General features: G+C 39.7%; 1 protein-coding gene across 8 annotated transcripts in view; it reads left to right on the top strand.

Annotated features, from left to right (window-relative positions):
- The window catches only part of esrrga (estrogen-related receptor gamma a), a 317,510-nt gene that overhangs the window by 187,607 nt on the left and 115,482 nt on the right, over positions 1-14,421 (top strand). The gene's annotated exons all lie outside the window — the stretch shown is intronic.

Below are 14,421 nucleotides of genomic sequence, written 5' to 3'. Positions count from 1 at the left end.
ATCGTAATAGGTTAAAACATTCGACCAGTTTGTCAAAGGGGTGACTTAATTTATGCCAGCCCTCGAATTGACATACTTTGCGAGGTGGGATTAAATAAAGCCAGTTCCTCTTCATTGCTTCAATTCTACTGGGCTTGTCCCTGAATGTCTCCAAAGCAAAACTTATATATCGACCCACACCTGGTCAGCTAAATACACCACCTCTCATATATGTTGAAAGAGAGACTCTGGAATATGTTGAGCACGTCTCATACTTTGCCAGCCATCCCTGCCAAAAGACACCTTTGACCAGGAGATCCAACACTGATCAGCTGTGCCAGCTATGAACTAAAGCAGTAACTGTTTTACAGCAAAGCCCTTCCCAAGTCAACAGAAGTCATATTGTACAAAGCAGTTCTCATCAGCACAGTCCTGAGCTGCTGCATTAACAACTTTACTGTATTTCAGTGACATATAAGAGCGCTAGAGAAATTCCATTTGCGATGTCTCAACTGCATCCTTAGGATTCAATGGGAGGGACTGTCGAACAAATGCTAGTCCTTCTTGGATCCAGTTCCATAAGCATTCAGGCAAATATCCTGCAAAATTAACCTTGATGGACTGGACAGTGTGTCCGGATGGCCAAAAAGAATGTTCCTGCCAAGTCCGGTTTTCTCAACTTTCAAATGGCCAAGATGCTGGGGGAGGACAAAGAAACACCAAAAAGACACACTAAAACCCCGCTTGAATTGCTACCAATTGGCCAGAATGGTGACTACTTGTCCAAGCTGCATCACACTCTGAGCCACAACCTTTTAATGATGGGACAAAGCGGCGAGAGAGCTGGAAAGAAAGTGAAGCAAATCCAGCACTCCAGATCTCACTACCTCGCGGGGACATCCTGCTCCTTGTACTCAATGATCTGTGGGCTGAGAATTGGCCTGTTTGGTCACATGAAATTACCTGGCAGAAACCAGCGACTGAGTGCATATCATTCTCTAATTAAGTGACAGCTGACAACGCCAGCCTGTACTAGGCACAAGCTTGAGTCTCCTAAAACATGGGTTCTACTCATCTTGCAGTGGACCCAAACCAACGCAGATTGGGTGCCGGTCATCCAACTGCTAAGTTAGAATATTTTGTGCTCACATTACATCGAAATGTTGAGCATAGCATATAACAGTTTATATCACCACGAGTCTTCCATCCTTCCCTTTTAAAGCTTTAGTCCTTGGCTGTCTGTATAGACTGAATATGTGTGCACTCCAAATATTTTATCCTTACTATTGAGATGAGTGATTCCAGGCTGTCCTGCTGTCAGACTGTCTCTCCTTGGTGGCACAGCGGACCTGCCTCTGGCACAAAATGGGGCCTTAATCAGGGAAAATTGCATTTCGCGGCAGCCTGTGACAGTGGTGGGCTTGCGACAGCAGGGTTAGTCCCACCTCCTGACATGAAAATATGGGCTCAGATGCTGAATAACAGTCTCTTCACTTTGAGATGAGCAATTTGCCTTTACCCCACCCACTCTTTGAAAATGTCATCTTAATCAGTAAGTGTGAATTTTTTCCTTTTCACTCCCAGCCATGCCTTATCTCAGCTGGTAGTTGTAGCAATTTGTGCTGAATTGTGTGCAATTTTGGCTGTTGACTTGTGGATACCAGGAAATGTGTTCAAACTGTCTCTTTACTAAGCACTCAGGGCGGCATGGTGGCGCAATGGTTAGCACTGCTGCCTATTGCGCAGAGGACCTAGGTTCGATCCCGGCCCCAGGTCACTGTCTGTTTGGAGATTGCACATTCTCCCCGTGTCTGCGTGGGTTTCACCCCCCACGACTCAAAGATGTGCAGATTAGGTGGATTGGCCAAGCTAAATTGCCCCTTAATGGAAAGAAAAGTAATTGGGTACTCTAAATTTAAAAAAATACTTAGTACTCATAGAGCCAGCTAAAAGAGGAGACTTTCATTCTGTTAAATCTAGGGCTCAAAGTTCAAAAGGCATCATGAGACCGAGTCTTCTCAAATGTATCTGCGCACGCACTTGCTATTTAGAATCTAGTCTACAGGTTGCAACGCTACTAAGTACATGGTATAAGTCACATTGATCAATAAATGACTACCTTAAACTGAATAAACTGACCCATATCAATAAGTGAGAAATGTCAATGCTATATACGTGTGTAAATAATATATTATAACATTTCTCGAGCATATTTTTAAATGTTCACAATTGCAGCTCTGTTGTTAAGTGCTGAAAGTTGAAGTTCATTGGTGGATCTCCAGAATTAATTTTGCACATTATTTAGATTTTCTGGCTTGAAGAAGTACAGTTGGGAAATGGTTGACTGTTATCAGTAGTTAAGGTCTCCTTACATAGATCTGCACTGATAGACACTGACTCCTGTGAATATGTAATAATGGATACGGGACCGATGAAGAAAACACAGGCTGAAATAAGTCGCCATTTAAAACCAGTTAAAATATCAGTGACTATATTAATGTTACCTAAAAATTGATTTTTATTTTGTACTCGATAACATTTTTAAAAGTATTTTTATTCACCTTTTTCAAGTTTTTTGCATAAACAATAAATCAGCATAACAATAAACAAACCCACCAGATCCCTCCCGCCTGACCCCCCCCCCACCCCCCCCCCCCCACCCCCCGCCCGCCCCATGCTACACAACCCACAATAGAAACCCTCCCACCTCCCCCCACCCCGGCGACCTGACAATTAACGGTGATCGGCTCTTTAAAGTACAGAATAATTACGGGGAGGCAGTGGCGTAGTGGTATTGTCACTGAATTAGTAATCCAGAGACCCAGGCTAATGGTCATGGGTTCGAATCCCACCAGGGCTGATGGTGGATTTCGAATTTAGTACAAATCTAGATTTAAACGTTTAATGATGACCATGAAATCAGTTTTGATTGTTGTAAAAACCCTTCTGGTTCACTAATGTCCTTTAGGGAAGGAAATCTGTCATCCTTATCTGGTTTGGCCTACATGTGACTCCAGACCCACAGCAATGTGGTTGACTCATAAACGCCCTCAGGGATGGGCAACAAATGCTGGTCAGCGATGCCCACATCCCGTGAATGAATAATGAAAAAAAAGTGACTGCCCTCTCCCATAGAACCCCTCAATTACTCCCCTCATGGTGTACTCAACTTTCTCGGGATATAAAAGCTACATAAGATCTCCCAGCCATACTGAGGCACTGGGTGGAAAGCTGACCTCCACCCCAACAGCACCAGCCTTCAAGCAATCAGCAAGGCGAAGGCCAGCACATCAGCCCCCCGCCCATGTCTGTAGCTCAGTCAAGTCCAATATCCCAAATATGGCCCTGAAGGGACATGGCTCCAGTTCAATTTGTAGAATCGTTGAATTACTATAAAGTAAACTTCTAAATGTCCATTGTAAACTTCACTATATTAAAAAAAACTCTCATTTATTGAAACCCATTTACTATATTTATATACCTGCACATACCTTCAACCACATAAAGCCTATGACAACAAACATTTCATTCAAGTGCACAATCCCTTATAACAACAACATTGAAATTCATAGTCCCATAACAAAGAGTCAATAACCGTTTGTAAGTGTCAATCAAGTTGAAATGGCAGGCACCCTATTGTGATAATGGATGGTTGTGAAATTAGTCATGCAGCACTAATCCATTAATGGAAGCTTATTTCAATGGACAGGGTGAAATAGCAAGCAATCATTTTTAAGCTCCTGATGTTTTATACAGATTTAAAGAGCAGGAATTTTAAATGGTTTGACAAGCTGGACAGCTCCCATAAATCAATCCCTTTGACTGGTGCTTCTGACAGTTTTGACAGTTGATTTTGGAATGTCTGTTGACAATTCCAATGATCTTGACTAATACATTTATGCGCTTTGAACACACATTTATGTTGACTTATAACAATTCCAAAGGGCACCTCACCTCCCCCAAATATGTCCCAGGGCCAGATCTAAAGAGGTACCTTATCTCACCCAAGGGGCACCCTGACGATCCAAACAAATCCACAAGTTCAGGCCTGCTCTTACGAGGTCTAAAATCCTACTTCAGGGAAGGCAGCTGTTGATTTAAATGACCAACTGGCTCCGCAAACCATGAATATGGGGAACACGCCCCAGCCCATGCTCACCTCCTCCAAAATGGGAAGTGCCGTGTTTCGGGGCATGGCTGGACTTAAGATCTTTGGCTATCTCTGCCATTTTCGCCATGCTGGAGAGCCTTTTTGTAGTGGGAAAAATCTGGGCCTAAGCTTTTTTTGTAGATACTTTATATCAAGATTGAATTTACTTTAACATTGGTGAAATAGAGGACGTAACGTTAAGAAAACCAAAGGACTATCAATCATCATGTTTGAAACACTTACGAAAAGGACAAGCACAGTCTAAATAATAGTCTTCACATATATATTCCGTATAAAAATTTAAACTATGAGTATAAACTATCTTTCAATTCACTTCCCAACTATTGATGCAATTCAGCTACTTTGTGATCAATCGCTCCCTGAGCACTAAATCTTTATTCTCGGCATCTTATTTCTCCTCCTTCCAAAGTGTAATCCTCCTTGTGAGTACTATTTATATGCGCTAGTGCCAGAAGCTGATTAAATTCTGATACAATTGCAATGTTTGTGTGTAATTTTGAAAGAATTAAGTTAATCGGACATTTCTCAACATAGTTAGATTTGTTGTGACATGTTTGAAAGTGTTCTTTGGTGAAGCGCTGCACAAATATTTCAACTGGTGTAAAATGGAAAAAAAGTAGTTCAGGGACTGTTTCTTATCAATGTTTTTCTTGACTGTAGACCATTTGAATTATTTCATCTTTCTAACCTTCAAACCAGAGTGTAGTGCAGAATTCAGCTTTCAGCAAAGGGATCCTTGTTACTTTGGAATAAATACTTTCCATTTTCACTAACCTAGTAGTTTCTCTATTTCTCTTTATCCCACTAAACAGAAATTTTATTAGATAGTAAATGTGTTGTGATATTATTTATTCTACAGTACATGTATTTTCAATCTGAATTATAAATATATTTTGGGACTGAAAGTGCAACATAGGATGAATAAATCATCATAAAGTGCTTCCATAAATCTGGCAGTTCCAAACTGGCAGGATAAAGCAACCCTTTATTGTGGAAAGATAGTGAAGAGTTATTGTAATTAACCCATTACTGCTACTGCTTTTCGACATTTCATCCTTAGCGTCTGTTTGTGTGCCTTGTTGCTATTTGAACGCAGCAGTATTGGATTGACAGCAAGTATTGTAGCTATTGTGTAACACAAGATTTGCTGGTAACATGTTAAGTGGAATGTGACATTAAATGAATTCTATAAAACAAACTGAAAACGTAAGACCCGGTTCACTGTTAACAATGTAAAAAAAAATAAGTTGTCATAAAAGAAGGTTGCAGAAATGTTGCAAACAGATGCAAAGGGATTAAAGGATTAACTCCAGGGTCAGAGCTATTCACTTGCTAACATATTCATGGCGTTAACGATAGGGCAGTTCACACTTTCTGTCGACCAGAAGCGAGAAAGGGTTTAGCGTGTTTGTGTCTTGAGGTTTTTAAGTCACAGCTAGTGTATACTGACATTTGGTGAGACCTTTCTATATTGAAAAAAAGAATAAATCAGTTTGAAATACTATCCTTAGTGAGTGAGCTTGATGCTCTGAAATGATGTATTAATCAGATCGCAACGCACAATCGGAGAATGTTGATTGGGTTTCAGTTTATTTCTATAATTTCTGAATTTCAAGTTAAAATTGCAGAAAATGTGCACCATCATAGATTTCAGCCCACAATATATAACAGCAAAGAGGAGACACGTAATCCCAGTGGATGGCAGTATGATGCTTTTGTATCAAATCACTGTAACTAAAACCGTAGATTGATTTGGAACATCTTACCCAATTTGTTATGAGTATTGTGCAATTTTCTTTTCACGATATTAAAGGCGATATGCTTTTTGCATACTTAACGATTTGCTCAAGATTAGTGCTGTTCATTAATTATCTCCTGTTGTGTGTATTTTAAAAATAGAAAGTGTGAAGTTCTTCATGAATGTATTGAATACTTTAGGACATTTATAACAGAATGGAAGAGAAAATGGCACTTTAGGACTGACTTTGGTACTTTAATTTTAATAATCTTTATTGTCATATTAACACTGCAATGAATTTACTGTGAAAAGCCCCTAGTCGCCACACACCGGCACCTGTTCGGGAACACAGAGGGAGAACACAGAGGGCAGCACGGTGGCACAGTGGTTAGCCCTGTGGCTTCACAGCGCCAGGGTCCCAGGTTCAATTCCTGGCTGGGTCACTATCTGTGCGGCGTCTGCAGCTTCCCCCCGTGTCTGCGTGGGTTTGTTCCAGTTTCCTTCCACTAGTCCCGAAAGACGTACTGTTCGGTAATTTGGACATTCTAAATTCTCCCTCTGTGTACCCGAACAGATGCCGGAATGTGGCGACTAGGGGCTTTTCACAGTAACTTCATTGCAATGTAAGCCTACTTGTGCCAATAAAGATTATTATTATTAGAATTCAGAATGTCCAATTCAACCAACACCTAACTTTAGGATCACATTCAAAAAACAAATAGAAGAGTAAACTTAGAACAGTCTCAAACCCAGTGTCACTTCTGGTTTCATTGATGCTCATGACATTATGGTCATAGCCTATGACATTCTGGCACTGGTGCTGCTTAACTCGTTGAGGTCTGCAAACACCATCTTGGGGGTTTGATACTTACAGTATGAATACTCATGATTATGAAAATTGAATCAGTAGCAAATATTTGGTAGCCAAGGCACACTTTTACCAGAAAGTGCCGGTGGTATACTACCATGGCAGGGTTGTGGAGCTGCTGTTGGCTAGTCGGGCTGTAACTTGGTAGAGGCATGATGTTAAATCTATATGAAGTGGATTCTTTCCACCTTGCAGCTGATCGGAACTCCTCACAAGCAGGGTATAACCAGTTATGACTTTAACAACAGAGCAACAGTATGCCCCAACTTATTAACAACTTACTGCAAAATGTGCTCGGTGTCTGCCAATACGGTTTGTTCCATATCGGCAGGAAGCTACTTAATATCCTCACTAACGACCTGGAAATGATTTTAAAGCAAATTCAATGTTGTTTCCATGTTTTGTGCTGAAGGGAGTGCTTTTAAAAAGAGTGATCTGATGGGAAAGAAGAGAATGAGATGGGAAGCTAATTATTTTTTTCAACCAAATAGTGAATATTCAAAGTTCATTTATCCTCCCTCGGGAACCTTGTTGCAGCTACAATTATAGTCAGCATTTTTTGCGCATTGTAAATATGTTAATTATTACATTTACAAAGTAACAGAATTAGTTGTTCATGTGCTGCTTGACAGAGCAGAGAAATAGTGGCAATGTTCCTAAGAAGACTTTTGTACCTTTATCAAATAACTGGAATATCTATTTTTGTAAGCCATATCATCAAATGTAAGATGCAGACCCCTCTACAATTACTGGCTGTGACCAGGAGGACCGTGTTCATCCTGGCTCGCTGGGAGTTCTCCAAGGTAATTGAAATTCTACCTCCATAGAGTTCAGATGAGAAGTGATATGAAGATGTGGGAAAACCTGAGCTGAATTGATTTTTTTTCCCCTTAATGTTTGGACAAAGAAATAACTTAGCTAAGTGTAGCAGAGATGATAAGCGCATTCAGTCATGGTAGATTAAGAGGCCTGCATCAGTTAACACAGTCTGTATTTTATTCTCTCTCTATGCGCTGCCATGTTTAGATTGGAGATTAATTGCAATGGAATTACTGTACGTCTGTTTGTTTTTTTAACAATTGCAAATTACATTAAACAGCCGATGTGTTTTCTAATATGATTGTTCTTACCTGATAATTGGGATGGCGCCACATGAGATTTTGATAAGAAAATCATAAACACTCCCTTATGAAGCCTCATGACTTCATTTTGTGACTATCAAGGGTGACAAATTATTTGAAGAAAGCAGACCTAAACATAAAACACAATGTTCTGTTTCTTTGAACATTACGACTGTTTGTTTATTTTTCAAATATTTGCCCTGTGTTATCTGGCATATGATGGAGAATATAATGAAATGTTATACAGTGGCACTGTTTCCTGGCTAATTTCTTTATTTGCTCCTCCTGCAGCCTGATGGCTGTACTTGGGCAGAAAGTATGAAATTGTTATCTGTTCGTGCAATTAGAGATCAGCCTCTTTCATTCCAATCCTATTTGAAGATTGATTTGATTTTCGTCCAATAACAAAAAAATAACAGAACACAGCTTGGGTTTTGCGCAGATATCTGTAGCTGTGAAGTGTTAATTGCAATTTAGATAAGGATTAGAAGGACCATATCTCAGTAGACCACATTTATTGCAAGTGCTATACTGTAGTGCATCAGGATTTCTCAGGTTTTGTCTGTGTGTGTGTGTGTGTGTGTTTGCTCTTCTGTATGTGGTCCCCTGTGTAGCTGCTTTCAGATAATAGGGGTTAAACAAGCCCGCTCGCCAGCACCACTCCAGTTAAGGTTTTGGACGGTGGCACTGCAAGCTCTGTGGAAACTCTGAATTATGCAGAAATTTTGCAGTTCCACTGGTAGCTCCCAGACTGCTGAATTCGCCTGAATTTAGAGGCTCCTTGCAATCCCTCAACCCTTCCCTCCTCCCATCCTGCAGATTACTAAACAGTCACCAGTCTATTGGCAGTGTTATTTGTAACTTTCTCAAATTCAGCCAGGTTCTCAATATAGCACCCAATTGTTTAAGTGAGCCCACAATATCTGCTGGCCAGGAGGTGCATTGTGGTTCTTGTTCAGGCCATGAAACAATTTGTTGTGAGTAGGTTGTTCCGAGACTTCAACGTGAGGGATGATGTGGAAATGCAATTTGTTATCATGTAGACTATATTGCTTGATGGTCAATTCCAATTATTATTTGACTTCCTGGCATTGCCTCTCAACCACTGCCTCTCCAACACCCCCCCCCACCACCCCTAACTCCAGGGAGAAAATACATATATATGCAACTGATAAAATACCGCAAGTTTGGTAACACTGACGTTTCAGTGAAAAAATACTTTTGCTGCCTCCCTTCATTCTCTGAATTGTCTGGAAAGCTTTTATCCATCAGGTTAGATTTGGTATGCATTTCATTCTGGAATTAACGTTATAATTGTAAACGCTGTTACGACTGTTTTCAGGTTTATACACCTGTAAATAAAAAGCACTTTGTACCTGACTTGTACTGGTATAGAATGGGTGGTAGGAAAGTGGAAACATGGGTTTCAAATGGGATTGGGGGTGCATTATTAATGCATATATAATTAACAGGAGAAATATCATTGTGTTGATTTTGATCTTTCAAGGATTCACAACTGTGGTATGAAAATGCTATAGACATCGGGTTGGCACTGGGGGTGAGCCCTCCACAGTCATTCTGAATGTGATCATAAAGGTATTAAAAGATGTTGGTGATCTGAGAGCATGCCTCTGTGGTAATTGCACGCTTTTGTTGAGGTTTGTATTAAATATATGTGCGGCTTAATCTATTGTTACGATACTATATAAAAAATTCAGGTAGTGAAGTAAGGTGCAAGCGCTTTTCATTTCTGTTGTTACTAGTGCTAATGGTGAAATTAAACCACATGGAAAAGTAGCAGGGGAGATGTCAGGAAACGTCAAGGCATGACTGTGCTCCATAAACCATATCTACCACTTCCACTTTTCATTTTAAACATATTTCTATGATGTGTTAGAAGTAATGTCTGTTTCAAAAGCCTTAACTGCTGCAAACGTTTAGATCAGGGACACGCAAATAAAATGATCTGTGAAATGTGGCCTGGGAGACAAGGTGGTGGGGCTCTGCTTGATTCCTAATTAATTGACATCTTTAATTACCTGCATGCTATGCATTATTTGGAGTGTGTATGGAGTGCGGGATTAAATGTATTGTAGTGGTTAAAGAGCTATGCCTCATGATTAGCTGATATGAAATGGAAAACCACAATTCATTTTGCGAGCTTAAAAAGGCTAAATGATGCATAGATAAAGTTGATGTATGGTGTGCTGATATGGTGCGTATGTATGCAGTGTTGGGTGTGCTTTGCATTAACCCTGCGAATACTAGAGGTTCAATTTGAAGAATCACATTATTTTATGAAAATATTAAAAATGAATTAGCATGCTGGATAAGACTGAATTGCTCATAACAAGTAAATTACTGAAATCCCTTCTTTTCCATGCCTTCTGTTGTACTGTAGTTGCAGGGGCATTAAACAAAAATGAATTAGGGAGGTATTTCTAAATTAATCCAAAGTAAAGAGTCTTGCATGCTATTTTTTTCCTTAAACATATGTAAATTATAATTCCATCATATGAATATTATCATAGGGTTTAAATGGGGTGAAGATGTTGAATCGATTCCCCTGAATATACCCGTCACTTGATTTAGTGCTGAAGTTGTTAATAGCATCAAAAGCAGACCACCCACAGGCCAAGAAGAGCTATTAACATATCAAAATGGTAGGGTGCCTGCGACCTGCCACCTTTTCTTCAACATGACAATTGCATTGCCTGATGCACATGGAGATTATTTTATCAGTTGTTCATATCAGTTGGGCAACAGTGTGCCTTGTGAGGGTAAACTCAGTATCTGATGCATGCAGTTGTCCTTTTATTTCCTGCACTTTCTGAAAATAAGTGCATGTTGATAAAGACTGTAGTCGCAGACTAAAAGAACATTGTGGATATTCATTGTGCTCCCTGGAAGGAAGCATAAGAGTCATCACTGCCCTCTATTGTCAGAAACGGAATAGCAGGATATTTTAGTGACCAGTGTTGGAGCGACTGATCACAGCTTAATGGCACAACATTTCTGGAGCGTCTTCTGCTATTGCTCAAATAAAATAAAGAATATCCAGAAGCTTCCTGCCCAAAATAACCAGCACAACTTTTTATTGTGGGAGACATGAAATATTTACCCACATCAAATGAGTCTTAATTGATGGTAAATATTAACACGATTTATAGTTTATTAACGCACCAGATTAGAAATACAGAAGTTAGATTAAAAATTCTGATAGCAACACAGGCATTGCAAATAAAATGGATCTAAACCTAAAATTGCAGGTGATGCAGAGGTCCAGCTACAGTATGTTTTGGGTACATTCTGTAATCAGTAGAAACATTCCTCTAATCCATTGGTTACAAAACACTTAGCAAGCACTTTTTAAAAGCACTATTTTAGATAACCGGTCAATATTGTTTACGTTTTTTGTTTTATTTCCCATCCTCAAAATACTTAAAACGCCTGATGATGATGGCAGCAAGTGGCTGTTCAAAATACAATCTGTCTTGTGCTGTTCGGATGCGCATGAAGACAAAAGGGAAGGAACAAAATTAGGCAAACGCAAGTCATACTCACTTCATCACTTTTCACTTTTCAGGTGAATGTACCCAGGTGCTTATTAATTGTCTGGGTCACGTTGATCTGTGTAATTCATCTTTGTGGTCTTCATGTTCTTACATACTTTCAACAGTGTTTTTAATGGCAGGTGCAAAATGAATGAATTTGGATTATTTCTAGCACTTTACAAGCTGAAGAGTTGATAGTTTACTTGTCAGTTATTCGACAGCAAAGATGTGAGATATTAAAGGCTCTGTTAATTGTAACTAGGCATCTGTACGATATTTATCGCTTCACTACTTCTTGGTTCCTGTGTTCCATTTTGCAATATTGCACTGTTAAAGCAGTACTTTTCAGGATTGTGTTAAATATGTTCTATTTGTGGTTCACATAAGAACATGCCTTAGCCCATATAACACGGCAAGATGACTTCACCAGGATTAAAAGGCAGATCAAATCAGGGCATTTACATCCATTGGAATACATTTTTAAAAATTGGGTTATTATTGCATTTATTTAATGTTGCACTCGACATTAAGTTTTTGAGTTTATACATCATGAGTGCATGAGAGTAGTGCATGAAAAATTAATGTTTTCAAAGGGACCAGTACTCTATTGGTCTGCATACCTGTGGTGCGAGACGTGTTGGCCATTAATTGAGCAGCCATTATTAATTTGAATTAACTTAAAGTAAATATCTTACATACCATATGTGCCATATGGGTGGCTCGGTGACACAGTGGTTAGCACTGTTGTCTCACAGCTCAAGGGACCCAGGTTCAATTCCTACCTTGGGTGACTATCTGCGTGGAGTTTGCACATTCTTCCCATGTCTGCGTGGGTTTCTTCCGGGTGCTCCAGTTTCCTCCAACAGTCTAAAGATGTGCAGGTTAGGTGGATTGACATTGCCAAATTGTCCCTTAGTGTCTAAAGATGTGACGATTAACTGGGGTTATGGGGACAGGGCGGGGGAATGGGTCTAGATAGGGTGCTCTTTCGGAGGATCGGTGCAGACTCGATGGGCCAAATAGCCTCCTTCTGCATTGTGGATGACCTCTATGACACAAGTGCAGTGACATATTTATACAATTTGCGACCTATTTCCCATATTAAACAAGTGTTTTGCCTGGTTAGGTGTCAGAGTTGGATAGATCGGATATCACTGATAATAATTGGAGCAACAAAAGTGTCAGAAAATGCCATCTCTTTCCTTGTATGGACATAGATTTTTTTAGGAGAGTGGAGATTGCCTATTGGCACTTGTATCAGTGGGACAGGAAGATATGCAGCATGATGGGAAGACCAGTTTTGACAGTGCATTGTTTCTGTAAGTCCTCATGTTTGTTGAGTTTCTTTGTGAGTCCCCTCCCCATGAAGGTGTGGTATTTTTAGGTGGTAGGCATTGCTGCGGTCATTGCGCGACTTCTATTGTAGCTGCATTGAACAATGACGTTATGAAGAAACGTATTCTGTATACGAATACACAGCAGATTGCTTATGCTTTCCTCTGTGCTTATTGCCAAACATTGGGTTAATGTAAAGTTTGTGTTCAGAAAGGATGCAGAATTCTCACTTTGACGAGTGCAAAGTGGCTGGGTCTATGCTGAAGCAGATTTTACAGGTTCTGTTGGTACGTGCTGTGGTCAGTTGACACAATCCCACCAAAAGCAGGATCCGACACAAATAAATATGAAATCTGTCGGGCTGGTCAATACCATATGATCCAGGCCATTGCACATGATAACATTTTTTCTAAGCAGCACATCAGAGATGAAATAGATTGTAGGTACGTACTGTCAGTACAGCATATAACAATATCAAGGGCTGGTCATGTGCGATTGATGGAGCTAGGTGCATGGTTGCGCCTCCTGTTTGTAACCAGAAAGGATTAAAAAAATGTTTTGTCATTGAATACGTGCAACAGTTTTTTTAAAGGGATGGGTTGGAACTAGAATAAACATCTTGTTCCTATTTAAAATGTTCTCCTGGGTGATTTGAAAGTCAAAAGAGCTGGGTGCAGCCATGTGATGTTTTATCTAAAGAACTGTAAGTAGTGTGAGGAGAGAGTGTGTGCAACTGGATTTTGAAACTCTGGGAAAGGACTAAGCTTTCACCGCCACCTATGCAATGCCAGGACTTTCTAAAGTGACAACCTAATGTAGTTTCCAAGTGTCATTTGAATGGTGTTTTTTTTTGTATGTGAGTACTGACAGGTATATCATTTAATTCGCTGCATTTGACTTGAATGTTGGATAAGTTGAATTTAAATTATGAGATGAAAAATTATGAAAACTAGACATATAAATGCAGACATTTAACTTCCAAGTACATTTTGTTCTGTTAGATGAGACAATTCTGTGAATTGTGCCTGATCTTTGATTCTGTGGCACATTATGCCGATAATTCATTTCTGGAATCTGAATACAATGAAACTGCTGAATCTGGTCCTCACCCATGCCATAATTAGACAGAATTCTTCTTTGTTCAAATATTTTCAACTTTATTGAATGATTACCAAATCTTTAATAAACACTTACAAGACAGTAACTACCAGCATGAATGCGCCTGCAGAATGGTTAATTTAACATCAGGTGCAATTCTGAGGCAGCTTTGCTTTTGGACGATAAAAAGGGTTTACATTGGGTTAATAGAATGCAGAGAGACAGCCAGCTGTTGGAGCTCGCATCATTTGAAGGAGACCATGATTGGAGGAGCTGTATTTCAGAACAGTTCTTGCAATGGCTTTGACGCCGGTTTGCTTCTCTACAATTGCTTCAAGCCACATCGTTGTATTGCTCTGTAGCAAGCAATTCATGTCAACACAGTGAAGATATTGGTGTTTGCACAGGGGAAGTATTTGTCACCATACTTCTAATGGATCCTTAGTTTTCAAGTTGAATATGAAGGCGTAAAAGCTCCCCTGTTAAATTTTCCCTCACAAGTCCCTCAGCTTTATTCTAAATTTCCAAGAGAGAAAAAAAGCTACCACTTTGAAAAA

The sequence above is a fragment of the Scyliorhinus torazame genome, chromosome 1, assembly GCF_047496885.1.
Source record: "Scyliorhinus torazame isolate Kashiwa2021f chromosome 1, sScyTor2.1, whole genome shotgun sequence".
Taxonomy (NCBI): domain Eukaryota; kingdom Metazoa; phylum Chordata; class Chondrichthyes; order Carcharhiniformes; family Scyliorhinidae; genus Scyliorhinus; species Scyliorhinus torazame.
This window is presented reverse-complemented; position numbering and strand designations above follow the sequence as displayed.